Source organism: Podarcis bocagei (genome assembly GCF_964188305.1).
Source record: "Podarcis bocagei genome assembly, chromosome: 16".
In the NCBI taxonomy this organism is placed as follows: Eukaryota; Metazoa; Chordata; class Lepidosauria; order Squamata; family Lacertidae; genus Podarcis; species Podarcis bocagei.
In genome coordinates, this window is record NC_138142.1 from 38,214,756 (window position 1) to 38,242,667 (window position 27,912).

At 43.5% G+C, this 27,912-nt stretch overlaps 3 long non-coding RNA genes across 3 annotated transcripts; 1 reads left to right on the plus strand and 2 right to left on the minus strand.

Annotated features, from left to right (window-relative positions):
• Nucleotides 1-2,624: 2,624 nt before the first annotated feature.
• On the minus strand, nucleotides 2,625-27,655 carry LOC308575374. The gene is made up of 3 exons (XR_014002826.1): nucleotides 27,509-27,655; nucleotides 14,771-14,947; nucleotides 2,625-3,040 (listed from the first exon to the last, which is right to left on the minus strand). It is a non-coding gene; the product is annotated as an uncharacterized lncRNA (long non-coding RNA).
• LOC308575323 lies at nucleotides 5,321-7,397 on the minus strand. Its single transcript, XR_014002771.1, has 2 exons — nucleotides 7,353-7,397; nucleotides 5,321-6,401 (listed from the first exon to the last, which is right to left on the minus strand). It is a non-coding gene; the product is annotated as an uncharacterized lncRNA (long non-coding RNA).
• On the plus strand, nucleotides 17,525-20,738 carry LOC308575290. The gene is made up of 2 exons (XR_014002733.1): nucleotides 17,525-17,961; nucleotides 20,130-20,738. It is a non-coding gene; the product is annotated as an uncharacterized lncRNA (long non-coding RNA).
• Nucleotides 27,656-27,912: the final 257 nt, after the last annotated feature.

The window sequence follows — 27,912 nt, forward strand, 5'->3', positions numbered from 1 at the left end:
TAGCGTGATCCTCTGTGAGCTAGGATCTGGAAGCAACTCTGACAGCTACTATTTAAACAAATTAATTAAATAAATATGTCCGACTGTGCTATAAATCTTAAAGGACTGCATAAAATCTACCAACTAAAGTAGTTTGCATTAATGTCATGTGCTTTGTTGTTTGACTCTATTTATTTAGTTTCTTTGTTTCCGTTCTTGAAAAAGAGAACTGATTGATTCAAAGGTACTTTGAAAGCCATTTCTCATTTAGAATGAAGACCCCAAGCTATCATGAAGGTAGATGCTGATGTAACTGTGCTGAAGCTAAGCTACTCAAGATCACCTCAGTGCCTGGAAAGGGAGGAATGAGATAACCCCACCCAGTGCCACACTTCAATTCAGTCATAAAAGAAAGAGAGGAGATAAGTGTTTTGGGATGCAACTGAAATTTTTATATGAAAGCAAAGAGGTACAAATAGTGAAATCAAAAGTACAACTAGAATGCAGAATGAAAGACACCATGTTCCAAAATAGCTTGCTTCCATGAAGCACAAGGGTGGTAGAACATGGTGGAAGAAAACCACAAACCAAATGCTAAACAATGCATATTCAAAAATGGGAGCATTCACAGAAACAGGGGCATTCTTTATCTTTTTTTAGTGGAGAAAGATCTTCTTACTACCATGCATTGAGGGAATGCATGGATAACTTTCAATCTGTCCCCATCCTATAATATTGCTTCCTCTGAATGACTTGAATGTGCACTTCCTTGTAGAAATGGCTGGGTGCACCACCCTTCTTCCATACATATCCTTCTTTGGACTTGATTTAGAACTTGCAACTATCATAGCTGCATGAGCTGCTTGGCATGGCATGACAGTAGAATTCGGACATGTTGGAGCCACCACTGAAATACCTAGAAGATCTACCGCCACCATATCCATAAGCACATGGGTTGTGCTGTTCAATGCAGAAAGGCTGGTCAGGGCAACAGAGAGCTGGCCCTGGGATGGTCAGGACAAAAGGTGGTGGCTGGATGGTCACTGTTGAAGGAGGACACTGGGCATAGCAAGGATCCTGCCACATACCAGAACGACGGCCAGCAGACATTTTTGAGGTTTAGAGGTGGATCTGAAAGAAGAGGGAATCGGCATTATGCAGAGTTTCCAATAAAGATAAATTGTTCGAGACATACACTGGTTATGAACTGGTTATGAAAACTATTTTCTTTCTTTTTCCTTCCTTCCTTCCTTCCTTCCTTCCTTCCTTCCTTCCTTCCTTCCTTCCTTCCTTCCTTCCCTCCCTCCCTCCCTCCCTCCCTCCCTCCCTCACCCCCCCCCTCTGCCATAATACTACAATCTGAGACCACACAATGAATCTGATTAGCAGAAGATTCAGCGTAGATGAACTCTCCAATTCTAGTTGGGCCAGTTGTCTTGCTCAATCAATGTAAGACCCATTGCCAAATAATAAAGAACCTGTGTTGTGAGCAGGAAGCCCCTGCTCCAAACACTGGCAACGTCTCTGTAAAGGGCCCAAGATGGAAAGTATGGGAAATACCTTTGCCTGACGCCAGCAAACCTGACATGTCAAGGTACATAGTTCAGCAACTTGGAAACTTCCTCTTTGTACAAGCGTCAGTTTCCTAGCAGAGCTATGCAGAAGGAGACAACTGCCACCCCCACTCTACCACAAAGGTTTGAGGTCTACTGGAAAGGAAACTACATAACATTGGCTTCTCTAAGCCAATGTCAAGCTTCAATCAAGTACAGTGGTACCTTATGTTATTGACGGGATCCATTCCGGAGGCCCGTCTGTAATGTGAAAAGCCCACAACTCAAAGTGCCGCTTCTGCACATGCGCGAGTGGCGAAACCCGGAAGTAACCCATTCCAGTACTTCCAGGTTGCCACGGGACACAAGATGAAAACACGCAACCTGAAGCGGACGTAACATGAGGTATGACTGTACCTAATTTATTTATTTTATGATTTATCATGATAATTTTGTATACCACCCTTTACCTGTAGATTTCAGGGCAGTTCAAACATAAAATTGCAATATAAAGAACCCACAAAATACATAATAAAAATAAGAACAAGAACAAACCAACAACCCCCCCCCCACAACACATTTAAAAGGGCATCAGCTGTCAATCAACCTAAAGACCTATGGCCCTCCACCATCCTTTACCATCGTCTGTATTTGCTGTGGCTGATGTTGGAGAGTTGGAGTCCAACCAGATCTGGAAGGCTTGCAGGTTCCTCACCTGTGTTGTAACCCCAGAGAGTTGTTGCCCATCAGAATGCAGCAACACGCAAAGCAATGATATGCATTCCAACATTATCTGCTTGAAAGCCTCACACAATGGTGCAAATCCCCAAACCCACTTATCCTTTAAAACCAGCAGCTACTAGCAGAACACCCACATAACCTTGGCACACCAATGAGATCCATAAGATGTCCCCACTGTTCCAGAATCCAAAATGGACTTACCTAGTTCTCTAAGCAGCAGAAATGAGGAGAAGTGTTTGGAAGAACCCTAGATGATGGCCTTTTTATACTGTTTTGTAGCAGGAAGTAGATTTCGTTGCAGGAAGCATATTCAAGACTTCCTATTATTTATTTATTTTGTCAGGGGGTATGATGATGAGCCGGTAAATTGCCATAGGGAACACCCTGGTTTACTGTAAGCAGCAGACAACCTTTCCTTGATAAACAAATATTGGTAGATAATCACATCACTGTCGTCATATGTTTCCTTCAAGCTCAGTATGCAAGTGTTCCATATCCTTCACCATACTAGCTTCTGCAAGGATCTGGAGCAATATTAGAAAGTTTCGGGAACTTGTTTACATTTGATGTTTTATTGTTTTCCACAGGGTGGGCGCCACTACTGAGAAAGTCCTCTACCTGGTTCCCTGTAGTTTCACTTCTCGCAGTGAGGGAACTGCCAGAAGGCCCTTAGCGCTGATCTTCAGTATCCAGGCTGAATGATGGGGGTGGAGACGCTCCTTCAGGAATACTGGGCCAAGGCTACCTTCTCAGTAGTGGTGCCCGCCCTGTGGAATGCCCTCCCATCAGAAGTTAAGGAAATAAACAACTATCCAACATTTAGAAGACATCTGAAGGGAGCCCTGTTTAGGGAAGTTTTTAATGTCTGATGTTTTATTCTATTTTTAATATTCTGTTGGAAGGCACCCAGAGTGGCTGGGGAAAGCCAGCTAGATGGGCAGACTCCTTCAGTCCTGTTTTTAGTAAGCAGGAAGAGTAATGCCTGATGTAATGACTTAAAGCAGGATGGGAAATGATTCCAACCTCAGCTGTTTCCTAGTTCTGCTGGATCTCTCAGCAGCCTTTGATATCGTTGACCACAACATCCTTCTGGACCAGATAGAGGGGCTGGGAGCTGGTGGCACTAGTATACAGTGGTTCTGCTCCTTCCTCCCGGGCCGTGTCCAGAAAGTGGTGTTGGGGAATGAGTGTTCAGACCCCTGGAATCTCAGTGGTGGGGTGTTTCAGGGTTCCGTCCTCTCCCCCATGCTTTTTAACATCTATATGAAGCCTCTGGGAGAAATCATCAGGGGGTTTGGGCTGGGTGTTCATCAGGATGCGGATAATACCCAACTCTACCTCTCTTTCAAATCGTAACCAGTGAAGGCGGTGAAAGCCCTGTGTGAAAGCCTGGAGGTGGTTGGAGGATGGATGGCAGCTAACAGATTGAGGTTGAATCCTGACACGACAGAAGTAGTGTTTGGGGGAGACAGGGGGCGGATGGGTGTGGAGGATTCTGGGTCCTGAATGCGGTAACTGGCCCCCGAAAGAACAGGTGCACAGCCTGGGAATAATTATGGACTCACAGCTGTCCATGGAGGCGAAGGTCAATTCTGTGCCCAGGGCAGCTGTCTACCAGCTCCATCTGGTACGCAGGCTGAGACCCTACCTGCCCACGGACCGTCTCACCAAAGTGGTGCATGCTCTGGTTATCTCCTGCTTTGACTACTGCAATGCACTCTCCATGGGGAGAAGGTGAAGGTGACCTGGAAACTATAACTAATCCAGAATGTGGCTGGGAGTGGTCGCCGAGACCACATAACACCGGTCCTGAAAGACCTACACTGGCTCCCAGCACTGAGCTGAGGCCATTTAGGGCTTAAAAGGTCAGCACCAACACTTTGAATTGTCCTCAGAAATGTACTGGGACCCAATGTAGGAATTTCAAGACCGGTATTATGTGGTCTCGGCGGCCGCTCCCAGTCCCCAGTCTAGCTGCCACATTCTGGATGATTTTTAACATTAAGAAAGGGTTAAGGAATGGTTTTCATAACTTAGTTGGACACATTACATCCTACTTTTAATAACACATTATGAATGTTAATGCGCTGCAGAGCAACCAGCAATAGGGAAACAACATTTTGATGGAGGAAAAAAAGGGAAGAAACACTTTTAATTTACAAGTATGCCCTGTGACATTTTAGAACAGTATATCAAATATCGTTCTAAGAATGTAAACCTGGTCAGTGTAGATCGAGCCATGGCCTTAATGGTTTGACATTCACCGTGGTGCACATGCCCGACCTTCAGGGTAAGTTGACAAGGGAATGCTCATACCCAAAATGCTTTGGGAATTTTACCCCAAGGACCTCTAATGTTGCTTTCCTCCCCAGACTAGAGGCCAGATTAAACCCAGGAACAAAAAGCCACTTCAAGCGATGGCTCCCTACAGTTTGAAGTAGGTGAAAAAGAGGAGTCCCATGCCAATTCTGGGTTTTCTTCCAAATTCCACTTTTGGGGTGTTGAATTGTGGGAAATCTAGAGTGAGAGCAAAATTATTCAGACACTGCTTTCAAACTTTATATTCTTTGTGAACTAACTTCCACCAATGTATTTGATAGTTTTGAAACTTTTCTCTGTAATATTGTGTTTTTAAGTGTTGTACCACCTTGTGATATCTTATATGAAGGTGCAATTTGTAAACATTTAAATCAAGAAAGTGAGATATATGGAATTATGATGGGAATGGTTGTTGAATGACAGCATAAAATCTATAAAATGAAGTGATCTGCATTGATGTTATATGTTCTGGTGTTTGAGTCGATTTAGTTTAGGTTCCTTGTTTTTGTTCTTCAAAAAAAGTGAACCAATTGAGTCAAAGGTACTTTGAAAGCCATTTCTCATTTCGAATGAGGACCCCAAGGTATCACAAGGGTAGGTGCAGCTGCAACTGTGGTGAAGCTGAGTTGGTCAAGATCAGCTCAGTTCCTCGACAGGAGGTAATGAGAGAACCCTACCTAATTCCACACTTCAATACAATCATAGAAAAAAGAGAGAGGAGATCAATGTTTTTGGATGCAAATAGAAGTTTAATATGAACCCAGAGAGGTATGCATAGCCCAAAGAGAAGTGCAAACAGAATGCAGAAAGAAATACATTATGCTTCATAATATTTTGTTTCCATAAATTACAAGGCTGATAGAACATGGTGGAATAAGACTGCGAACCAGATGGTACCCAATGCATGTTCAGAAATGGGATAATTGACAAGCAGGGTTCCTTTTTGCTTTTCTTCTTTGCTTTTTTGAAAGGGAGGGATCTTCTTCATACAATTCACCAGGGAATTGAGAAAAGGATCCCGGGGAAGGTGTCATATATATAACCCACTCTGGCTATCCATCCCAATTCAGAGTAAAAATTCAGAATGGATAATACTCCCACAGTCCCCATCCCATAATACTGCTTCCTCAGAATGACTTGAATGTGCAATTCCTTGTAGAAATTGCTTGGTGCACCCACAGTTCGAATTCTGGTGCTCAGATCAAGTGGCCTGCAGATGGTGAAGCATTATACAAGGATTTTAAATTCAACCACCTTAGGCAAAACAGATATAATGCGGAGAATTAGAATGTAGGCATAATCAGTATGTGATAAGCATAAGGAAAGCTTGCATGCATCTTATTTCAAGAACGGCTCAGATGCCACAGGTTACGCCTTGTGCCCGTTGTGATGTTCAAAATTTCAGGAGGGAGTGGTGGAACTGGTCAACCTCTCCTGTTTTTCTCTTGCTTTATTTTGGTTGCAGTCCTTCTTCCATGCATATCCTTCTTTCGCCTTGATTTAGAACTTGCAGGTAGTGTGGCTGCTACTGTGGGTGCCTGAGCTGCTTGGCAGGGCATGACAGCTTGGCAGGGCATGACAGCCACCACTGGCATGCCGAGAAGATCTGCCCAGAGGGTATTTAACACATGGGTTGTGCTGATCAATGACAAGGGGCTCCTCGGGGCAGTAGAGCTCTGGCCCTGGGATGGTCAGGACAAAAGCTGGCGGCTGGATGGTCACTGTTGAAGGAGGACATTGAGCATGGCAAGAATCGCGCCAGATACCAGAACGACGACCGGCAGACATCTTTGAGGTTTAGAGGTGGATCTGAAAGAAGATAAGAGTCAGCATTACATCAAGCTTGAGGTGTTGGTTAAGAACCTAAGGGGAGCCCTGCTGGATTAGACCAAAGGGCCATCTAGGGTAGAGGTTTATCAATTGAAGGTTTTATTCCTTCATAATACCAAAACATGGGTCCATGCAGTGAAGCTTTCTAGTTGCCTGACTCAATCTATTTAAGTCCCATAACCCCGTGATAAAGCACACATGTTATGAACACGAGGCCTCTGCTCCAAATAGGAACCTAAGGACCTAAGGCAGAAAGACTGGGGAGGACATCCACCTAACACCAGGAAATATGATGCATAAGCATCCATACGCCAATGGCCTGACAACTTCTTATACATGGTAGCCTCAGCTTCCTGATGGAGCTACATATGTAGAAGGCAACAGTTGCCATCCACACCTCCAGCCCAAAGGTTTTGAGTTCCACTGAAGAGGGAGCTAACTACCTTTGGGCTTTCAATCCCAATGTCAATCTCCAACAGAGTCTCATCTATGCCTGCACTCCAGAACTACCTATCCCAATATCAAATGTCAGTAAAGTATCTCATTGATTTCAAGGGCTTCTTTTCACCTGGAACTCAGTTCCAGAACCTCTCAGGTGGGCACCATTGTCATTATAAGAGAACAAGCGAGGTGTTCATGGTGAGATCCGGCACCTCTTTTTCTAGAAAAGTAGCACCGGCTGTGCCCATAAATCAGTGATGAGGAACCTGTGGAGCTCCAGAGGTTGCTGAATGGCAGCTCCTAACCAAGTATAATGCATCCACATCCAAAGAAAGAGAAGCAATGCAAGTAAGTTAGCTTGAAAACCTCACACAAAGGAGCAAATCCCTCAGCCAACTTATCTATCCTGCAGATCACTCCTGTGTAACTTCTGCATATCTAGAAGATCCAGAAGCTGTGCCCATTGTCCCAGAACCCAAATAGACTTACCTAGTTCTCTGAGAATCAGAAACGAAGTGTTTGGAAGAAGCCTAGTGCATGGGCTTTTTATACTGCTTGGTGGCAGGAAGTTTATTTAAGACTTCCCTGTTTTTCTTTTGGGGGTGTAATGGATATAATGAAGAGCTGACATATTGCTATAGGGAACACCACAGATTTTTTAATAGAGGTGACACCCTTTCCTTGATAATCTAATATTCATTTATGGTCACCGCATTGGCATGTTATGTTTCTCCCAAACTCAGTATTAAAGCATCACACATATTTTAACATAGGTCAATGTGCCAAAATCAGCACTTGATCTTCACAAAGTTGTTATTGAAACTGGCACATCATGATCAGCACGTGGTTCCAGGACATAGCCAGTGCTTGTGGCAATCAGGATAGAAACATTGCTCATACCCTGATACCACTAAGTGTCTACTAAGGTCTCTCTTTGTAGAAGACCTCTGAGAAGATGGGGATCTGGAAGAATCAGGATAGACAAGGGGAAGGACATAATATGGGGAAGTTATGCTATTAGCACATCTTGAATTTTTCAACTTTCAAATTCCAAAGATAAGGGGTGCTAAAAATGTTGAGAATTCAAAAGATTCAGAAGGTAAAATTCCCCGTCCCTTTCTCCCTGGTTTCTGCCCCCAAATGGCAAAAAACAAACAAACAAGTTAGGAGGTGTGCAAACTCTGACTGAATCAACGAAGAATGTAATGAGGTTTGAGCATCAGTTTTATGTTTGGAGATCTGAATTTGTGGATAACAAGCATTCCAGTAGCAGGACCTGCATGTATATGCCATGGGGGTGAATTCGATATGGCATGTCATTTTAGGGGGTGAAACAAATTTTTTGCAATTTTTTAAAGTGAGGGGGTCTGAAAAATATGTTTTCTGGGGGATGTCAGGAATTCAAATCTGCTATTATGTTTGTGAATGGACAACATTTAGCTTGGTAAGTCTATGTCTGATGAAGAAGTATATGAACTCCTTTTAGAAAACTGAATAATTTGAAGTTTACCTTCTGAAAATGTCAAGTAATGCTAAACAAGTAAATAATAATAATAACAACATATAACTGCAAGTACATGGCAATCATTTTTTAATGATCTCTATGAAATCTTACGGGACACAGGTGGTGCTGTGGTGTAAACTACTGAGCCTCTTGGGCTTGCCTATCAGAAGGTTGGTGGTTCGAATCCCCGCGACAGGGTGAGTTCCCGTTGCTTGGTCCCAGCTCCTGCCACCCTAGAAGTTCGAAAGCACGGCAAGTGCAAGTAGACCGCTCTGCTGAGAAGGTAAATGGCAATTCCGTGTGCTACTCTGGTTTCACAAGCAGTGGCTTAGTAATGCTGGCCACATGACCCGGAAGCTGTCTGTGGACAAAGGCCTGCTCCCTTGGCTAGTAAAGCGAGATGAGAGCAGCAACACCAAAGTCATTCGCGACTGGACTTAACTGTCAAGGGTCCCTTTACCATTTTTTATGAAATCTTACACACTTTTAAATTACAAAACAGAATTAAATCATATTGATTCGACCAAAATATCTTTGAATTCTCATTTTTTTTTAGTACTCCTTATCTTTGGAATTTGAAAGTTGAAAAATTCAAGATGTGCTAATAGTATAAATTTCCCATAGTATGTCCTTCCCCTTGTCTATCCTGATTCTTCCAGATCCCCATCTTCTCAGAGGTCTTCCACAAAGAAAGACCTTAGTAGACACTTAGTGGTATCAGGGTACCAGCAATGTCTCTATCCTGATTGCCACAAACACTGGCTATGTCCTGGAACCACGTGCTGATCATGATGTGCCAGTTTCAATAACAACTTTGTGAAGATCAAGTGCTGATTTTGGCACATTGACCTATGTTAAAATATGTGTGGTGCTTTAATACTGAGTTTGGGAGAAACATAACATGCCAATGCGGTGACCATAAATGAATATTAGATTATCAAGGAAAGGGTGTCACCTCTATTAAAAAATCTGTGGTGTTCCCTATAGCAATATGTCAGCTCTTCATTATATCCATTACACCCCCAAAAGAAAAACAGGGAAGTCTTAAATAAACTTCCTGCCACCAAGCAGTATAAAAAGCCCATGCACTAGGCTTCTTCCAAACACTTCGTTTCTGATTCTCAGAGAACTAGGTAAGTCTATTTGGGTTCTGGGACAATGGGCACAGCTTCTGGATCTTCTAGATATGCAGAAGTTACACAGGAGTGATCTGCAGGATAGATAAGTTGGCTGAGGGATTTGCTCCTTTGTGTGAGGTTTTCAAGCTAACTTACTTGCATTGCTTCTCTTTCTTTGGATGTGGATGCATTATACTTGGTTAGGAGCTGCCATTCAGCAACCTCTGGAGCTCCACAGGTTCCTCATCACTGATTTATGGGCACAGCCGGTGCTACTTTTCTAGAAAAAGAGGTGCCGGATCTCACCATGAACACCTCGCTTGTTCTCTTATAATGACAATGGTGCCCACCTGAGAGGTTCTGGAACTGAGTTCCAGGTGAAAAGAAGCCCTTGAAATCAATGAGATACTTTACTGACATTTGATATTGGGATAGGTAGTTCTGGAGTGCAGACTCTGTTGGAGATTGACATTGGGATTGAAAGCCCAAAGGTAGTTAGCTCCCTCTTCAGTGGAACTCAAAACCTTTGGAGCAGAGGTATGGATGGTAACTGTTGCCTTCTACATATGTAGCTCCATCAGGAAGCTGAGGCTACCATGTATAAGAAGTTGTCAGGCCATTGGCATATGGATGCTTATGCATCATATTCCCTGGTGTTAGGTGGATGTCCTTCCCAGCCTTTCTGCCTTAGGTCCTTAAAGCAGAACTTGCTCCTATTTGGACCTGAGGCCTAGTGTTCATAACATGTGTGCTTTATCATGGTGCTATGGGACTTAAATAGATTGAGTCAGGCAACTAGAAAGCTTCACTGGATGAACCCATGTTTTGGAATTATGAAGGAATAAAACCTTCAATTGATAAACCTCTACACTAGATGGCCCTTTGGTCTAATCCAGCAGGGCTCCCCTTAGGTTCTTAACCAGCACCTCAAGCTTGATGTAATGCTGACTCTTATCTTCTTTCAGATCCACCTCTAAACCTCAAAGATGTCTGCTGGTCGTCGTTCTGGTATCTGGCGCGATTCTTGCCATGCTCAATGTCCTCCTTCAACAGTGACCATCCAGCCGCCAGCTTTTGTCCTGACCATCCCAGGGCCAGAGCTCTACTGCCCTGAGCAGCCTCTTGTCATTGATCAGCACAACCCATGTGTTAAACCTCTGGCACAACCTCTGGGCAGATCTTCTCGGCATGCCAGTGGTGGCTGTCATGCCCTGCCAAGCAGCTCATGCCACAATAGCAGCCACACTAGCTCCAGCCACAATACAAGCAGCTCATGCCACAATAGCAGCTACAGTACCTGCAAGTTCTAAATCAAGGCTAAAGAAGGATATGCATGGAAGAAGGACGGCAACCAAAATAAAGCAAGAGAAAAACAGGAGAGGTGGACCAGTTCCCACCACTCCCTCCTGAAATATTCAACATCACACTGGCACAAGGCGTGACCTGTGGCATCTGAGCCCTTCTTGAAATAAGATACATGCAAGCTTTCCTTATGCTTATCGCATACTGATTATGCCTACATTCTAATTCTCCGCATTATATCTGTTTTGCCTAAGGTAGTTAAATTTAAAATCCATGTATAATGCTTCACCATCTGCAGGCCACTTGGTCTGAGCACCAGAATTCGAACTGTGGGTGCACCAAGCAATTTCTACAAGGAATTGCACATTCAAGTCATTCTGAGGAAACAGTATTATGGGATGGGGACTGTGGGAGTATTATCCATTCTGAATTTTTACTCTGAATTGTGATTGATAGCCAGAGTGGGTTATATATATGACACCTTCCCCGGGATCCATTTCTCAATTCCCTGGTGAATTGTATGAAGAAGATCCCCCCCTTTCAAAAAAGCAAAGATTAAAAGCAAAAAGGAACCCTGCTTGTCAATTATCCCATTTCTGAACATGCATTGGGTACCATCTGGTTCGCAGTCTTATTCCACCATGTTCTATCAGCCTTGTATTTTATGGAAACAAAGTATTATGAAACATAATGTACCAGTATTTCTTTCTGCATTCTGTTTGCACTTCTCTTTGGGCTATTCATACCTCTCTGGGTTCATATTAAACTTCTATTTGCATCCAAAAACATTGATCTCCTCTCTCTTTTTTCTATGATTGAATTGAAGTGTGGAATTAGGTAAGGTTCTCTCATTACCTCCTGTCGAGGCACTGAGCTGATCTTGACCAACTCAGCTTCAGCACAGTTGCAGCTGCACCTACCCTTGTGATACCTTGGGGTCCTCATTCGAAACTAGAAATGGCCTTCAAGGTACCTTTGATTAAATCAGTTCACTTTTTTTAAAGAACAAAAACAAAGAACCTAAACTAAATCGACTCAAACACCAGAACATATAACATCAATGCAGATTATTTCATTTTATAGATTTTATGCCATTCCCAGCATAATTCCCTATATCTCACTTTCTTGATTTAAATGTTTACAAATTGCACCTTAATATAAGATATCACAAGGTGGTATGACACTTAAAAACAAAGTATTACACAGTAAAGTTTCAAAACTATCAAATACATTGGTGGAAGTTAGTTCACAAAGAATATAAAGTTTGAAAGCAGTGTCTGAATAACTTTGCTCCCACTCTAGGTTCAGCGTAGATTTGCCACAACTCAACACCCCAAAAGTGGAATTTGGAAGAAAACCAGAACTGGCATGGGACTCCTCTTATTCACCTACTTCAAACTGTAGGGAGCCATCGCTTGAAGTGGCTTTTTGTTCCTGGGTTTAATCTGGCCTCTAATCTGGGGAGGAAAACAACATTAGAGGTCCTTGGGGTAAAATTCCCAAAGCATTTTGGGTATGAGCATTCCCTTGTCAACTTACCCTGAAGGTCAGGCATGCACACCACAGTGAACGTCAAACCATTAAGGCCATGGCTCGATCTAGACCGACCAGTTTAACATTCTTAGAACGATATTAGATATATTGTTCTAAAATGTCACAGGGCATACTTGTAAATTAAAAGTGTTTCTTCCCTTTGTTTCCTGCATCAAAATGTTGTTTCCCTACTGCTGGTTGCTGGTTGCTCTGCGGCGCATTAACATTCATAATGTGTTATTAAACGTAGGGTGTCATGTGTCCATCTAAGTTATGAAAACCATTCCTTTACCCCTTCTTAATTTTAAAAATCATCCAGAATGCAGCAGCGAGACTGGGGATTGGGAGCGGCCAGCAAGACCACATAATACCTATCTTGAAAGACCTACATTGGGTCCCAGTACGTTTCTGAGAACAATTCAAAGTGTTGGTGCTGACCTTTTAAGCCCTAAATGGCCTCAGCCCAGTACACCTGAAGGAACGTCTTCACCTCCATTGTTCAGCCCAGACACTTAAGTCCAGTTCTGAGGGCCTTCTGGTAGTTCCCTCACTGTGAGAAGCTAAGTTAAAGGAAACTAGGCAGAGGGTCTTCTCGATAGTGGTGCCCTCCTTATAGAACGCCCTCCCATCAGATGTCAAGGAAATAAATATATGATTTCTACTCTGATGGGGAGTTTGTCTTCGACAATGTGTAGAATCATGACAATGAAAATAATAGAGTTGGGGCGATAACATAACACTCTTTAACATCTGATCCCACTGTGAATGGTTCACTTTGAGAGCCATTGTTATCTGTGATTGCTGCTGTCATATTATCATGGACGAGCTGCAGGATGTTCACAAATTTATCTGGGCAGTCAATTTTTGGAAGGACAGTCCACAGGGCATTACCATTTACAGTGTCAAAGGCCTTAGTCAGGTCAATAAACACGATATACAGGAGTTGGTTTTGCTCTCTGCATTTTTCTTGAAGCTTTTGGGAGGTGAAATCATGTCCACTGCCCTAGAAGGTCTCAAACAATTTTGGGATTCAGGAAGATTAGCCTCAGATATTGTTAGGAGCTGGTTTGCTAAGATCCTTGCCATACTTTTGCAGGTAGTAGCTAATAAAGAGATGCCTCAATAGTTTCTGCAATCTGTTTTATCACCTTTAAAAAAATTGATAATTTTGGCATCCCTAAAGTCTCCTGGGATCTCCTCTCTCTCCCAGATTTTTTCAATGAACTTGTGAAGTTGCTGTGTAAGTTCAATTCTGCCCACTTTTAAGACTTCAGCAGGTATCCCATCAGGTCCACTGGCTTTGTTGTTTTTCATTTGGTTAATAGCTATACACAACTCTCCCAGATTTGGAGATACTGCAAGCTCATCTCTAACTTGGTTTTGCAGAATTTGTGAGACGACCTCAGCAGCTATGGGGGAGTTGCAGTTAAGGAGATGCTGTTAATGTTCTTTCCAGCGCAGCACAATAGCTTATTTATCTTTTAGAAGTGTGGTACCATCTGTTGTGGGATGTGGGTTGCCACAGAGCCTAGGACTTGCCGATCAGAAGGTCAGCGGTTCGAATCCCTGCAATGAGGTGAGCTCCCATTCCTCGGTCCCTGCTCCTGCCAACCTAGCAGTTCAAAAGCACGTCAAAGTGCAAGTAGATAAATAGGCACTGCTCCGGCAGGAAGGTAAACAGCGTTTCCGTGCTCTGCTCTGGTTCGCCAGAAGCGGCTTAGTCATGCTGGCCACATGACCCGGAAGCTGTACACCAGCTCCCTGGACCAATAAAGCGAGATGAGCGCCGCAACCCCAGAGTCGGTCACGACTGGACCTAATGGTCAGGGGTCCCTTTACCGTCTGTTGAGCATAGGGGGCATATGCAATGATTTATTGGCCATAGATGGTCTTTGTGGCTTTAAAGAAACTCTGTGCATCATGAGTGTCAGCTAAGTGCTTGCTAAGTACTGAGTGTACAGAATCATTGTTGCTGTAGTCACATACATAAATACCTTTGAGGTTTTCATTTCTTCAAATATTAAAACATTATGGCTCTGTATTCAATTAGAATTTCAGGGTAGCCACGAGAAAACTATCAGATCATCCTTAAGGAAATGTGGTTCTCAGAAGAAAGACATTGTTGGCTACCTCTGAAGTAGCACCTTCTGCCTTTCTTGTTTAACGTGGCTCACCAGAATTAGCATGTTTCATTGGAAACACCCAGATGTGGCAAGCTTGTAGCCATAAGTCCTGGTTTTTGGGTGGTTTAAAGACAGCAATGCAGTGATCATTTTGATAATGATTCTCCTGATCCCAATGGAGCAAATTCCAGGAAATGTGAGATTACATCTCATATAAGAATGTGGCTTTGGTGTGCTATGAGGAAAAGAACCTGTAGGGTGTAACTTGGATGCTCTATTGCTCTGAGGTTTGCAAGAAACTCATAAACAGAACAGGCAATTACTTACTGTAATTTGAAGTTCTTGCCACATGGAAAACACTCAGCTGGGAGGCAGAGCCCTGTGAAGTAACTCATCCTGAAGATGCATCATGCAACATCAATGCCAGTATCTGAAGTCTTTTCTCACAGCCCTTCTTCTTCTTTTAACTAAACTTCAGTGTTCCCAGGTTCGTAGTACTGATGTCTAGAAAAGGAAAACTAGGAAACTAACTTCTACAATTATAGTGCTTTAGAGAGACTCTCAAGAGTATCCAGTCCACCACCACCTCGTTCAATGCTGGGATCTCGCAAGTACAGCATCCCTAACCAAAGGCTGCCCAGAGGCTGATTGCTCCACCATCAAACATATCTCAACAATTAGGCAGTTTCTCCTAGCATTTACCACAAACACATACACTTGCAAATTTATCTGGCTTTTATTAAACTGTTTGGAATCACAGTCATTCATTGGTCTACTAACAATCACCCAAAGTATAGCCTGCAGTTCCTGGCCTACCTTTTCACCGCTGTTTCCCTTAAATGGCCTGGTACAAACTTCCAGTTCCCCTGAAGGTACATTTCTCCCCTGGTGCTAGGACAGAATCAGATCTGGGTTGTGTTTGCTTGTCTTCTGGAGGAAAACATGGACCAAAAACCCTCCAGGAGACCTCCCAGAGCATCACCTCTGCATGTTCAATTATCTAATACAGGTGTGAGGAACCCTTGGGCCTTCAAATATAGCTGAACTGCAAGTCCTATATATTCCTGGCCATTAGGCGATGCTTTCTGGTGCTGATGGAAGCTGTAACACCTGGAGGGCAGAGGTTGATCTAATATCTAGGCCCTAAATTTCAGGGTTCTCAGAAGCTAAATTCCATTGACCTAAGCTAGGTCCATCAATTTCACTGGGTCTACTCTGAGGAAGAGCAGCATGGGATACAACCCTTATAGATCACAGTTTCCATAAAAATACACCATACAAAATGGCAATAAGCTCAATAAAGCATCATTTAAAATGAGCTGAGAAAGAGAAATCAATACAAAGAAAAAATCATTTATGAATCACTTGCTAGAAACATCCCAAAGGAATTGATAATAAAAACGTTTTACTAAAAACATTTTCAAATTTATTATAGAATCGGATCAGAGCTTTGTTTTAATCCATAAAAAGGTTGTTGGGAAAGGAAGGTCTTCAGCAGGCACCAATATATATATATATATATATAGAGAGAGAGAGAGAGAGAGAGAGAGAGAGAGAGGGAGAGAGAGAGAGAGCGCCGCCCATAGACCCACAAAACAGTTTCAAAACAAGATACAGTTAAGACAACCAAACAACAGGCGAAAGAGACCGAGGTAGTCATTTTGTTATGTCTAGAGCGTGATGGTCTTTGTTTCTTGCAACCTCCGTAAGAAACTTTGCCACAGTCAGTGTAACGCCATTTGACCTATCCTCCGGAAGGTATTTAATATGGAAAGCTTCAGATTTGCTAGTAAGGCTTTGATCAGTTGATACCTTGCTTGCTCGTAATGCCCACAATGCAGTAGGATATGGCTCATGCAATCGACGTCCTGAGAACACAAACAAAGCCTATTCTGATAGGGGATGCCTCTTAGTCTACCATTTAGAAGTTCTGATGGAAATGCATTTAATCTAGCTTTGGTAAATAAATGTCAGTAGGTGGGTATGGACAAATTCCTAAGATATGAGGCTAACTGAAAGTCGTGCCCGTATTGGATTCCAGCTGCAATCGGGCGATAGATTACATTGGATCTGGATCGCAGGTCGCTATGTGAGATGTCCCAAAGCCTTCACCTCAGGGATACAAGAGTGGTATTGTAGCCCAGTTGATACAAAAGGGATGGTGACAGCCATGGACTGATAAACTCCTCATTGGTTAAATGTACAAGTAATCACTTCCCCAAGCCAAATACTGAGATCTTAAGCCAGTATTTCAAGGCAGCCCAACAAGCTTTGGTGGAAAGTGGGCATTCACCTGTTTCCAGAAATAAAATTGGATTTGGGGCAGAATTTGGGACCTGTAGTAAGGACCGGAAAAAAGCTTTGCCTGGAACCCATCTAACTTAGGAAATAAGCCGTTGTACCAGACATTTGAAGTGTAGAGAAGTTGGGAGACAGATTTTGCATTAACAGGCACCAATAAGACAATAAGAGACATCACTTATTGCGATGCGTCCAAGGGCCTGATCCCAACATTGCATGAAATAGACCTCCTGATGAGTTGGTATCTACAAGATACCATTCCTGGCAAAGTAGAGTGACCAGTTACGTCTATAAGGGGGTGAGATAATATTTAATTAGGAACATTGGAATATAGGAAGCTGCATTAGTGTTGCCTTAAAGTAAAGGTAAAGGTACTCCTGCCCGTACGGGCCAGTCGTGTCCGACTCTAGGGTTGTGCGCCCATCTCACTTAAGAGGCCGGGGGACAGCGCTGTCTGGAGACACTTCCGGGTCATGTGGCCAGCGTGACAAAGCTGCTCTGGCGAGCCAGCACCAGCGCAGCACACAGAAACACCGTTTACCTTCCTGCTGGTAAGCGGTCCCTATTTATCTACTTGCACCCGGGGGTGCTTTCGAACTGCTAGGTTGGCAGGCCGCGGGGATTCGAACCGCCGACCTGACAATCGGCAAGTCCTAGGCGCTGAGGTTTTACCCACAGCGCCACCCGCATCCCAGTGTTGCCTTATTTGACACTTTTTCCAGACTCCCAAAGTCTCAGGGGTCTTTTATGGTGGGTTAACTTAGTGGGCACCTTACCAGTTTGAGGGCACCAGCAGTGACTCCATCCATCCTGATTGCAAGTAACATTAGCTATGTCCCATTACAACTTGTTTATTGTGATGTACCAGTTAGGAGAGCAAATTTGTGAAGAGGAAAAGCTGATTTGGCACACTCTCCCTGCAGCAATCGGTATGTTGAAAGATTTGTAATGTTTTGATACTTCGTTTGGGAGAACCCTATGACAACAGTGAGGTGAGTATTCAGTGAGGTGAGTATTCTGATTATTAAGGAAAGGGTGTCAACTCTTTACAGGAATCTGGGGAGTTCCCTATGACAATTTATGAACTTGTCATCATACACCCCTTAAAAGGGGGGAGTCTTAAGTATGTTCCAGGCTACCAGAGATACAGTATAAAAAGCCCATCCTCTAGGCTGCTTCCAAACACTTCTCTGCATTCCTGCTTCTTAGAGAACTAGGTAAGTCCACTTGGGTTCTGAGAAAGCGGGCACATTTTCTGAATGTACAAATTTTCTAGGATGCACATTTTCTAGGTTTACAAAGTTATGGAGGTGAATGTCAGTTGCTGCTAATTTTCAAGGGTAGATTGCACTGCTATGTGAGGTTTTCAAGCAAGTGCACTTGAATTGTGTGTGTGTCGCTGCATTATGCTGGGCTGGAGCACTTTGGTGGGGAAAACTTCTCTGGGGTTTACAGTAAAGGTGAGGAACCTATGGACTCCAGCACTCCAACATCATCAACAGGTACAATGGTCAAGGATGATGGGAGCAGCAATCCAGAAACTTCTAGAGGACCACAGACGCCTCACCACTGATTTACATTCTTAGATGAGATACTTGATTGAAGTTTATCATTGGGATAGATGGTCCAAATGGACGATAACTTCCTTTTTGCTGAAACTCACAAGCTTTGCAGTAACAGTAGCAGTGGTGGTAGCAGTTGTTGTCTTCTACATAGCTCTACCATGAAGCTGTGAGTCCCACCAAGAGGAAACTACCAGGCCCTTGGACTATCTATCCTAAAATGTGTCAGGTTTCCTGGTGTCAGGCTGAAGTATTTCCTATTCTTTCTATGATAGGTCCTTTAAACTGATACCACCACTATTTAGACCTGGGACCTTCTGTGCTTTCTCATTTGGTTATAGGAATTGCTTATATTGAGCCAGAAGACTGGCTCATCTAAATTGTAGAGTTGGAGGAAGCCATGTAGATTTTCAAGACCAACTTTCTGCTCAATGAGGAAAATCCAGAGCTTGATAATCCAGAATATATTACTGCCCAGCGTATGCTTGAAGACCTCTAGAGTGGAAGAACCCTTCCACTACCCTTCTGCTTGTACCAGTAATGGAACCTAGAGTTTCTCCCTCATTAGAGTTATAGGGTTTTATTCAATGAAGACCAGCTCATTACATACCCATGAAAATTAACGAATCTAACTTTGTCACGTTTGTTAACTTCAATGGGCCTACTCTGAGTAAGCCTAGCATTGTATTCCCCCCTCTTCTGTAAGGTGGACAGCTATCTCTTGGGGAAGCTCTTCCTTTAGCCCAGTGTTCTCCAAGGTCTCAGGTTAATGACTTTTCAAAATTAGCTGATATCCATTTTAAATAGAGGTGGCTATGGTATTCTAACCCACAGGAAGCAATGATGGCCACGTATCTGGATGGCTTTAAAAAATCATGGCAGATAAGGCTGCCAGTGACTACAAGCCACAATGGCCATGTTCTGTTTCAAATGTCCGGGGGAGTAATGCTTCTGAATATCTGTTGCTGGAAACCACAGAAGGCAAGAGTGGTTTGTGCTCAGTTGCTGCTTGAGGGCTTCCCATGGGGGCATCTGGGTGGCCTCTGTGAGAACAGGATGATGGACCAGATGGGACATTATCCTGATACAGCAGACTCTTCTTATGTTCTTTTGTTCTTATGTTCTCATGTTCTTATTCTGATGGTCTCACCCAGCAATACCAAGACTCCCTAAACTCTTCAGCTCCATGGAATCACTACCCTATGAGGAAACACCACAGTATTTGAGACTTTAGCATAGAGAAAATGAGTTAGTAAACAACCATTGTAGGCTTTGATAGCTTTATAGGCTTTGATAGTTGATTTGGGGGAAAGGCTATAGCTCAGTGGAAGACCATCTGTCATGCTTGCAGAAGGTCTCTGTTTCAGTCCCTGGCATCTCTGAGTAGGAGAGACTCCTGTCTGAACTCCTGGAGAGTCACTGGCAATCAATAAGCACAAAGCCAAGCTGGGTGGAACATTGGTCTGACTTGGTATAGGGCAGTTTTGTATGTTCCTGAATATAAACCGCCTGTAAAGCCTGTAAAGTTGGTGATCAATCCCTAACAATATGCTGTGTGACAGAGAACTTCCTTTTTCACTGTGCTGAATCTTCTGCAATGCAGCTTCATTGAATGGCAGAAATTTTTATTTATTTATTTATTACTATGGAAGGGGGAGAATGAAAAACAAATCCCTCTATTGACTCCATGGATATATATATATATCCCATTGTATGGAACTAGATGGCCTTTTGGCGTCTTATTGAGCTCTTAACTATTGTTAATATCAAACTTGTGCTCTCCATTGGGAACTCTGCATGATGCTGACTCCATGTTCTTTCAGGTCCACCTCTGAACCTCAAAGATGTCTGCTGGCCGTGGTGGATGGAATAATCAATGCTATGCCCAGTGCCCCTCATCAACAGTGACCATCCGGCCACCACCTTTTGTCCTGACCATCCCAGGGCCAGCTCTCTGCTGCCCTGACCAGGCTTTTCGCATCGAACAGTACAACCCATGCGCTTACGGATATGGCGGCGGCAGATCTTCTCTGTATGCCAGTGGTGGTTCCAACACGTCCGCGTTCTATACCCAGGCCCTGCCAAGCAACACATGTAGCACTGGTAACTGCTGGCTTTAAATCAAGACCAAAGTGAAAGATCCAAGGAAGAACGATGGAGAAAACAAGAAGAGCTAGATCAGCTTCCACAACTCCCACCTGAAATGTTGAACATCCACAATGCATGGATGTTTTACTTATGTCTATATCTGTTTTGCCTATTGCAGTTGTATTTAAAATCCTTGTATACTGCTCTTACTGTCTGCTGACAACTTGATCTTAGCAACAGGTTGAGAATTGTGTGCATCCAGTACTTCGTTTCACATCGTATTTGCACTTCTGACCGGGTTATTCCTATTTGCTTTCATATTAAAATTTGAATTGCATCCAAAATCACCTATCTCCTCTCTTCTATGGTTGAACAGAAGTGTGGGCTTCCTTTGTTGCTTCCTGTCCAGGCACTGTACCAACTTAGTTTCAACACAGCTACAGCCACATCTGGGTTCATGATACCTTGGGTCCCTCATTCTCTACGATAAGTGGATTTCATAGAGTCATCAAGCCAATCAGCTCATTTTTAAAGAAGCAAAAGTGCTCATCTCACTTTATTGGCTGAGGGAGCCAGCATACAGCTTCTGGGACATGTGGCCAGCATGGCTAAGCCGCTTCTGGTGAACCAGAGCAGCGCACAGAAACACCATTTACCTTCCCGCCGGAGTGGTACCTATTTATCTACTTGCACTTTGATGTGCTGATGTGCTTTCGAACTGCTAGGTTGGCAGGAACAGGGACCAAACAACGGAAGCTCACCCTGTCGTGGGGATTTGAACCGCTGACCTTCCGATCGGCAAGCCCTAGGCTCTGTGGTTTATATATATATAAAATCAAGTTGAACAACAGAATAGACATGCCACTTTTGAAAATATATTTTATGGTGTCCTTCAACAAGCGTTTCCAGTACGGTTCTATATATTTTATTTTATAGATTTAAATATTTACAAACCACAGTTGTCTATAACATATCACAAAGTGGTTTACAACCTGAAAACACAATATTACTAGCTCTGATTTGTTTGTTGTAACTCTATTGTCAGAGGCTGTTAACATCTGTATACCAGCTGTTGGTAACCATGGGTGGAGAGCATTGTGTTGTGCTCAGCTCCTGCTTATGGGGTTTCCATGGAGGCACCTGGTTGGGCACTGTGGGAACATGATGTTGGTCCAGAGACTGTCCACTAACGTGATCCAGCAGGGCTCTTCTGATGTTTCTAAGTTCCTGCCACTTGAGCTTAAAAATTGTTGATGAGGAACATATCAGGAGGGAGGTAGTCTAAGAATCCTCCTCCCATCTAGCCATCCTTTCATTTTCAGCTCATAAAAGAATAGGGCTGTAACATCAACACTCCATCTCCCTTGAGGAGAAACTCTGCCAGTACATCAGCTGCCATTAAACCCAAATCAGGTGATAACTATTGTCAAGAAAAGGGAGCAAATCAAATTACACAAGCAAAGGTGCAGAGACACAAACACATGCCCAGTTTACTAGAGTAGCCCGACCTATCTGCATAAAAATAAAAATCCTTCCAGGATTCACAGAAATTTCACCCAGCCAACTCCTTATTACATCAACAGGCTCTTATCAAAGATACACAGCCCTGAATCTAGTCCTGAAATGCAGGGATTTTCTGGGCAATTAATTCACTGGCTTCTCTATCATTGCAACTGTGTGCAGAGAAGGGCAACCTAGATGATCAAGGGCTTGGAAGCCAGGCCTTGTGAGGAATGGCTGAAGAAGCTGGGTATGTTTAGCCTGAAAAAGACAAGGCTGAGAGGAGATATGATAGCCACCTTCAAATATCTCAAGATGGAACATGTAGCTTGTTTTCTCCTGCTCTGAAGGGTAGGACTCAAACCAATGGCTCCATGTTACAAGAAAGGAGAGTCCATGTAAATATCAGGAAGAAGTTTCTGACAGTAAAAGCCATTTGACAGTGGAATGGTTCCCCTCAGGAGGTTGTGGACTCTTCTTCCTTGGAGGTTTCAAAGTAGAGGTTGGCTGGCCATCTGTCACGGATGCTGTGGCGATCACACAGGGTCTCCGGATGTTTAATGGTCTATTGATCCCTGTGCCACCACTGTGCTCACTTCCCCGCTGCCACCAACCAGTTACTCTCTGGTAAAACACTGAGTCCAGTCAGCTGTTAAAAGTAAACAAAAAAAACCCCAAGTTTATTTTACAAACTTTAACGAGTTTATGGTTTCTCAGATAATATTCCTGTCAGTATCTTAACTTTAGTTTCTTTACTGGCCTATACCTTCCTAATACCTTCTGACTGATTATCTCAACTGTTTCACTGACTCCTCTTAACAAATTATCTCCCTCTTTCACACCAGACTAGCCCAACCCGCAGACTTATCTTCTCTGTCTCTCCTAACTGAGACTGTCTTCTCAACAACTCTAACTCACTAAAAACCTCTGTGCTTAAACTTATACACAGTTAACTCTGCCCCCTGTGTTCCCATTGGTTCGTCATATTACAATTAGTTAACCCTTTCCCTATGAACCCAGTATGATGTCACACACATAGGAGGACAAACGCCACAGATGCTTTAGTTGACTAGATGTCCCTTGGGGTCCCTTTCAACTCCACAATGCTATGATTCTATGATTAACTGGAAACCAGAAAGGGGGCTGGATCTGGAGACTCAAGATGGTACTACTACTTTGCAGTGGAGACTGGCTCATCAGGATGAATGAGGCAGAATTCCACAAACCTCTGTCTGCCTTCTTAAAACCAGTCCACAGAGTGGCAATGTCTGCCAGCTTCCTCCTCCTTAGTCTTAGGGTTTAGCAACACTAACCTTTCTTGCCCCACTCAGCACTCCTTTTGCAGGGGGGTGGGACTAGATGACTCTGAGTGTCCCTTCCAATTCCACAATTCTATGATTCAGTTCTGTGATTATTTACAGGCACAGGGCCACACCTCAACTCTTTGTGTCTGAGCTTCCCCCCCCCCCCATATCAGTGTTGGATTTATATATAAGCTAAACAAGCTATAGCTTAGGCAGGCTTCCTCAACCTCGGCCCTCCAGATGTTTTGAGACTACAGTTCCCATCATCCCTGACCACCGGTCCTGCTAGCTAGGGATCATGGGAGTTGTAGGCCAAAAACATCTGGAGGGCCGAGGTTGAGGAAGCTTGGCTTAGGGCCCCACTCTCTTGGGGGCCCCAAAAAAAATTGAAGGAAAAAAAGTGTTTCTAAAGGAACCTTTGTTATTGCCAAATGCCAATGTGTTTGCATTATTAAGTTTGTTATGAATAAAAAAATCATTTAAAGTTTGTTGTTGTTTAGTCGTTTAGTCGTGTCCGACTCTTCGTGACCCCATGGACCAGAGCACGCCAGGCACTCCTGTCTTCCACTGCCTCCCGCAGTTTGGTCAGACTCATGTTAGAGCTTAATAATTATTTCACTAATAATATACTTCTTCTTAATTGTATTTCACTATTAATACACTTCTTAACTGTATTTCAGTTCGACAATTACTTTAGATACCTCTTAGGTCCATAAATTACCATATATAATATATTCAACACATACAGCAACGACAATTTGTTGTTGACAAAGGACAGGTGGACATATAAAGGGCCCCATTACCTTTAGTAGCCTAGGGCCTCATCATACATAAATCCATCCCTGCCCAATCCCCAGGCTTTCCCTACAAAAACCCATTCTTTAGAGCTCAACATCAATTCAGTTTTTCCACAGTTTGTCATTTGCTCAGGTTGAGCTTTAAAGAGCTGGTTTTCATGGAGAAAGCAGGGAAAGGCACTCAGACACTGAGCTTTAAATCACGAACCATGCCTGGAAAGAATCATAGAACGGAATCACAGAATTGTGGAGTTGCAAGGGACTCTGAGGGCCACCTAGGGTCAACTAGTGTGGATAAGCCCTCCATCTTGTCCCTTGTAGAACTCAGCAGGGAAGAAGACGGAGACGATGTTACAAGCAGTTGGGACCTGGCTGCCATTGGCTCTGGCGCCACCTACTGTTTGGGTACCATGCATTCCACCTCACCAGTCCCAGTGGGTGCCACTCACCACTGCTGCTGGTTAGGATAAACACTTTTGAATTCCCAACAATAGAGAGGGCAAAACCAAGGGCAAAGGACACAAGTTTGCATTAGGGCTGTATGGATGTTACTAGCCCAAGAGAGGGAAAGAAGACAAAGAAGACAACCAGAGAGGAATGGCAAACTAAGCTGTTGGAGTACAGTGGTACCTCGGATTATAGACGCTTCAGGTTACAGATGCTTCAGGTTACAGACTCCGCTAACCCAGAAATAGTACCTCAGGTTAAGAACTTTGCTTCAGGATGAGAACAGAAATCGTGTGGCAGCAGTGGGAGGCCCCATTAGCTAAAGTGGTGCTTCAGGTTAAGAACAGTTTCAGGTTAAGAACGGACCTCCGGAACGAATTAGTCTTAACCTCAGGTACCACTGTATGCTGAAATGGCAGAACTAACCGGCAAGCTCAAGAACCAAGAAGACCAAAACTTTAATAAAGATTAGGGGAATTTATCATTTAGCGTATTTTTCCATGTATTAGAAGAGGTTTTTTGACTCAAAAATCATGTCAAAAAACTGAGGTCATCCAATACAAAGATAGTGGCATGGGGAGGGGGGGGGAGAAGTGGCGCACCCCCGATGTGCAACTTCCCCCGATGCCGCAGTGAGCGTTAAACAATCTAGGGAGTGTTTCCTGCCTATAGCTGGCGGGGGGCTCAACAACTTTGGGCCATCTCCCCTCATTTTCTTAAAATTTAGTCCCACCAAATGGGGGGGGGTGTTCTTAGACATGGGGGCGTCATATAGTCGGAAAAATATGGTACTTGGGAAACCACTGTAAGGAGATGAAAACTTTGGTAGGATTGCAATTAACACTTGTAATGTGGCAAATATAATGGATAAAATGGAGAGATATAAGATATGGATTACTGAATCATATGCAGTTGGAAAAGAGATAAATAATTACCTGACATTCAGAAGACATCTTAAGGCAGCCCTGTTCAGGGAAGTTTTTAATATGTAATGCTGTACTGTTTTTAACATTGATTGGGAGCCGCCCAGAGTGGCTGGGGAAACTCAGCCAGATGGGCGGGGTATAAATAATAAATTATTATTATTATTATTATTATTATTATTATTATTATTATTATTATTATTATTATTATTATTATTATTATAGGACCCATGGAGGGGAAGGTGGGAAGTCCAGAGATTCAGAGAAATCTCTAAATATGGATGTGTATTTTGTTTTGTGGTAATTCTATACTTGTAAAACCAAGTAAAAATTATTTCTAAAAAAGAAAAGAAAAGCTGTGCATGGGCATTTTGATCCGCCCTTTGGTCCTAATCTGTGGCACCCTGATGGGCTTATTCATCCTGTGACACCCTGGCAGCTACCCACCCTCTCCTAGATCCATCCATGAAACCATCCGAGAGTGAGGCTAAGGGTTTTGAAAACTGAATTTTATGAAAGTTCAAATAGGATTTTTATAAAAGGTAAGGGGTGCACCAGCACCACACAGACCAGAGCCTCTTGCTTAACAGCTGTTCTGTATAACACAGGGCACGTTGTCACCCTGCAGCTAACCAGGAGGTTGCTGTTAGAGGAATTCCCAGAATGACGGATTGTTAAACCGCTATGGGAATTGTAGCTCTGAGAGGGGAAAAGGGGGTCTCCTAACAACTCTCAACTCCCTTAACCAGTGTTTTCCCAACTTGGGTCTCCCGCTGTTTTTGGACTACAACTCCCATCCTCCCTAGCTAGCAAGACCAGTGGTCACGGGTGATGAGAATCATAGTTTAAAATGGTATCACACCGCTTTATGATGTGTAGTGTGAATGCGGCCCTATTCATGTGGAGAGACCCTCTTGCAAATCTCCACGCTTTCTCATCAAAATTCTTCAAGGATCTTCCTTTGAAATTACCTGGACATTCCACATACTTTCACAGGCACAGAATTTTAAGGTAGTTGCTCTTAGCAATATCTGAAGGACTGTGTCTTCCCATATAAACCATCCTGGACTTTGCGTTCATCATCTCAGGCCCTTCTTTGTGTGCCTCCTCCACATAAGGTCCAAAGGGTGGCAACACAAGAATGGGCCTTCTCTCTAGTGGCTCCCAATTTGTGGAATGTTTAGGAGCCAGGCACAAATGTTCCTCTTCAACCAGACCTTTGGCTGCCTGATATTCTACAGCCTTTTAAATATGCCTGTTGGAAGGGAGGATTATTGCGTTGTTGTTTTTGTTTTAATTATCTACCTGTGCTTTTATCCTGTATTATATTCTCTGAACCACCATGAGATCTTGTGATGAATGGCAGTACATAAATGTGGGAAGCGGGTGGCGCTGTGGTCTAAACCACTGAGCCTCCTGGGCTTGCCAGTCAGAAGGTCAGCGGTTCGAATCCCTGTGACAGGGTGAGCTCCCGTTGCTCTGTCCCAGCTCCTGCCAACCTAGCAGTTTGAAAGCACACCAGTGCAAGTAGATAAATAGGTACTGCTGCGGCGGGAAGTTAAACAGTGTTTATGTGCGCTCTGGTTTCCGTCATGGTTTCCGTTGCTCCAGAAGTGGTTTAGTCATGCTGGCCACATGACCCAGAAAGCTGTCTGTGGACAAACTCTGGCTCCCTTGGCCTGAAATTGAGATGAGTACCATAACCCCATAGTTGCCTTTGGCTGGACTTAACTGTCCAGGAGTCCTTTACCTTTACATAAATGTTAATGATAATGATAATGATAATGATAATGATAATGATAATGATAATGATAATGATAATGATAAAGTGCTGTGCTAGTCCAATTGTAAAAGTGGGAGGGCAATACCTTTGATGTTCTTCCAACAGTTACCCCTGTTGCGTGAGATATAAATTGATTCTATGGTTTTTTTTTATTGCATTGAGATCCCTTTTTCTTCTTCATAGAGCTCAAGGTGGCCGGCAAGTTCTCCCTGTCCTCATTTAATCCCCACAACAACCCCATGAGCTAAGTTAGGCTGAAAGACAGGGACTGGCCCAAGGTCACCCATTAACCTTCATGGTTAAGTGGGGATTCAAACTCTACTCTCCCAAGGTCACAATCCAGCAATCTAACCAACTCACCACCACTGGCACTCACTGGAGATCCGTCAAAGCATTCTATAGTGCAGAAACTGATAAACATTTTTTGTGTGCAGTTGGAGAAGTATGGAGGCAGGAAAGCAGAGAGCTGTATTCATACCTTCCAAACAGCAGCCTCCTATCCACAGTGGTGCCAGCTAGGCTGGTGCAACCACATGCACGCAATATAATTTAATAAGTAACTATTATACTGCAATCAACAATCAGCATCACAGGCTGGGCTGGGCTGCCCCCACTTGCCTTCCGCCTTAGCAGCAGCCTTAGCAAAGGCTGTTCCCTGCTCCCTTGCTCTGGCACATCCTGTCCCAGATCTAAAGATTGCTGAGAGTAAACCTTGAACACACCAGGCTTCGGAAGAAGTGGGCTTTCTTCCTTCATCCCCAGGG